The sequence below is a fragment of the Halyomorpha halys genome, unplaced genomic scaffold, assembly GCF_000696795.3.
Source record: "Halyomorpha halys isolate HHAL.00 unplaced genomic scaffold, Hhal_1.1 Scaffold174.1, whole genome shotgun sequence".
In the NCBI taxonomy this organism is placed as follows: domain Eukaryota; kingdom Metazoa; phylum Arthropoda; class Insecta; order Hemiptera; family Pentatomidae; genus Halyomorpha; species Halyomorpha halys.
Window position 1 is genome coordinate 582,733 of NW_027107482.1, and position 3,627 is coordinate 586,359.

The following is a 3,627-nucleotide window of genomic DNA, read 5'->3' on the forward strand; positions in this document are numbered from 1 at the left end:
TTGAAGTCTTATACTGCCTAACCATGGTTGGGGGTCTAAGTTTCTCGTTTTGTGGGACTGCCACTCAATGAAAAAAGTTAACACTCCAGGCCGGATTCGAACCTGCACCGCCAATAGACATCTAATTGGTAATACTGTATCTTAACCACAGACCTACGGGCAACCTTTTTTTCTTTACCAGTTCAGTTCGGATTACTGTAGAGTTCAGTGTACCGAGATTAGACAATATATGGTTTAAAGTGTGCTTAATCCAAAAATGAACTAAATTTCTGCCTAAACATCCTTTTTTTTGCCAAATGGTTTTGAAAATTACGTTACTAAAAGAAACCCCTATTCTTTTACAGCATAAAACCGATTTTTCGTAACCCGATTATTCTTATATTTCAGTAGTTTCTGTTGCAAATGTTGATACATAATCAGAGTAATTTCCTTTACAGTTTAAACATAACGTTGTTTTGGATTGTAAAATAAATTCGTAGCGTAAAATCAAGTTTACTTGTTTAACGTAAAATAATATTTACAAATTCTAAAAAAATGTAAGTTAAGGTGATTTTATGCATCAGCTTCAACCGAGATCCCTTATCTTTAAGTGGTACTTTGACCTACTTTCGTCAGTTCTGGTCTCATCCTCTACACCGTCTATACAGCTGACATTCCAACCAATCCTAACACTATCCTCACCACGTATGCCGATGACACATGTGTGCTCGCTGTTAATAATAACCCATTAATTGTATCCCAAAATCTCCAATCCCATATCACAGCCCTCAAATATTGGTGTCGTAATTGAAGGATTAGGATAAATTCCAACAAATCCCATCAAATCACCTTTACTCTTCGTCGTAAATCTACTGACTGCCCTACAGTTTCATTTAATGATGTTACTCTTACCCTTGTCGAACAGATTCGCTACCTTGGACTACATTTGGACAAACGATTAACCTGGAATCCTCACACCAGACTGCAAAGACAGGAAACTGCACGTCGATTTCGACTATTACAGAACTTACTAGACAAACGGTCTAAACTTCCAACACATTACAAAAGTATGATCTACATGACTGTAATAAGGCCAATCTGGACATATAAAGTTGAGCTTTGGGGCTCCACTAACGCTTCGAATTCCTCTCGTATTCAATCCTTACAATCCAAAATCCTTCGTAAAATCCTCAATGCTCCTTACTTTGCCACAAATAAAATCATACATAAAGACCTTAATGTTTACAATGTAACCGATCTAGCCCGAACCAGATATCACTCCTTCCATTATAAACTCTCTAATCATTCAAACCCCCTAGTTTCTAATCTTGCATCCTCTTCCATTCCTGACAATCCTCCTAGGCGCCTGAAAAGAAGATGGCCACGAGACCAGCTAATGTAAAATTTCATATAGTGCTACCAATGGGTAGTTTCTCTACACGCCTGCAACACTCCAATTTAACTTAGATCAGATTTACTAAATGTATTATAATGTACAGTTGTAAATAGCAATAAATAAATATTTAAAAAAAATTTTTCGTCATTTAATGATTTTTTTTTCGAAAGAGACAGCAGACGGTTAAAAAAATTTCACAGTGTGTATGGCGATGATTCCTTAAGAAGAAAGCACCGTCCGTAAGTGTTTTGTTCGGTTCAGAACCGGGAATTTTGACTTGGAAGACGTTGAGAACTTTAGGTCGAAACATCGGAACAAATAAACAAGCTTTACATATTTGTGAATCTTTGCTCTCGTTATGAATTGTAGGAATTTATTAGAACTGAATAATAAATAGGTTTTTCCGCAATGTTGTGTATCTTTTTCCACTGCTACCCGAACCTTCACTCTACATAATAGTGATTACATAACACGAGAAGCGGACATCCTCTCTGGAAGGATATCACCACTTTTGATAAACGACAATAATTATAGCGTTATGAGTAGAATCGTATCGGGTATAATGCTCTCATATTTTTAATTACACTCCCTGCAGCCATGGTTTCAATGTCAAACACTTAACAATAAAAGTGTGTATGAAATATTTACTTAGTGCCTTATTGATCACTTAACCTAAAAAACAAAAATTCCAATAACGATAAAATTACTATAGTAGGAAGATATTCCGGATGGCGGTTTATAAAGGTATCAAAACAGTGGTAGTATAAAAGACTACTATTTATTGTTAATCAACGTTTCAATAACGTTTGCAGGGCTTCTTCAGGGCTGAAACATCTGTTGAACAACTTGAAACGGTTGACATCTCTGTTTCAATATAACAGCCCTGACGAAGTAACTGAAGCAAAGTGGAACAAAACAAATAGTTTTCTTTTACTATTTTGATACCTTTATTGACCACCACTCGGACTATCTTCCTACAACCTACTTCATACGGCCAGCTATCTTCTTCCAAGATTTTTTTTAAAATTTATTCAATGTAATTTACAACTGCACAAAATAATGCAATAAGTTAATATGTTGTATGTTTCATATACACTTGAAAATCTTGGGAAGGTACCACTTCAAACTAGGGACGCGGCATCGATAAAAAAACATCGATGTAAAAAAACATCGACAAAAAACATCGATGTTTTTTTTTTTTAACCATTTCTGTATCATGAAGACTGTTCTAAAGACTACGTATGCTCCGGCCAGTCAGAAGTGCTTTTTCAATCAACCAATAGGACATGAAATCCAAAAAACCTCAATGTTTTAAAATATAGTTGCTTACAATACATTACCCAAAAATCATCGATGTTTTTGAACAACTATTTCAGAAACATAAGTCTGTTCCAACGATCACGCATTCTAAGGCCTGTCAGAAGGAGGTTTTGGAACTAAGAATCCGACATCGACAACAAAAAACATCAATGTTTTTAATATATCGTTGCTTACAATACATTACTCAAAATACATCGATGTTTTTGAACATCCATTTGAATAACATAAGGTCTCTTCCAAAGATCACGCATTTTACGGCCAGTAAGAAATGCTTTTTGAAATAAAGAAATCAACATCGACTACGAAAAACATCGATGTTTTAAAATATCGTTCCTTACAATACCTTGCTGAAAATACATCGATGTTTTTGAACAACTATTTCAGAAACATAAGGTCTGTTCCAACGATCCCGCGTCCTACGGCCTGTAAGAAGTGCTTTTTGAAACAAAGAAATCAACATCGACTACAAAAAACATCGATATTTTAAAACATCGATGTTTCTTTAATGATGTCACATTCTTTGAAAAAACTCTTCTTACAGGCCGAAGAATGCGGGATCGTTGGAACAGACCTTATATTTCTGAAATAGTTATTCAAAAAAATCGATGTATTTTGAGTAATGTATTGTAAGCAACGATATTTTATTAGTCGTTGTCGGATCCTTTGTTTCAAAAAGCACTTCTTACAGGCCGTAGAATGCGGGATCGTTGGAACATACCTTATGTTCTGAAATAGTTGTTCAAAAACATCGATGTATTCTGGTTAATGTATCGTAAGCAACATTATTTTGATATTGAACATTGATATTTCAAAACATCGTTTTTTTTATCAATGTTGCATTTTTTTTTTTTTTGCAAAAACCACTTCCGACTGGCCGGAATATGTCGTCGTTGAAACAGACCTCGAGTTACTAAAATGGTTGTTCAAAAACA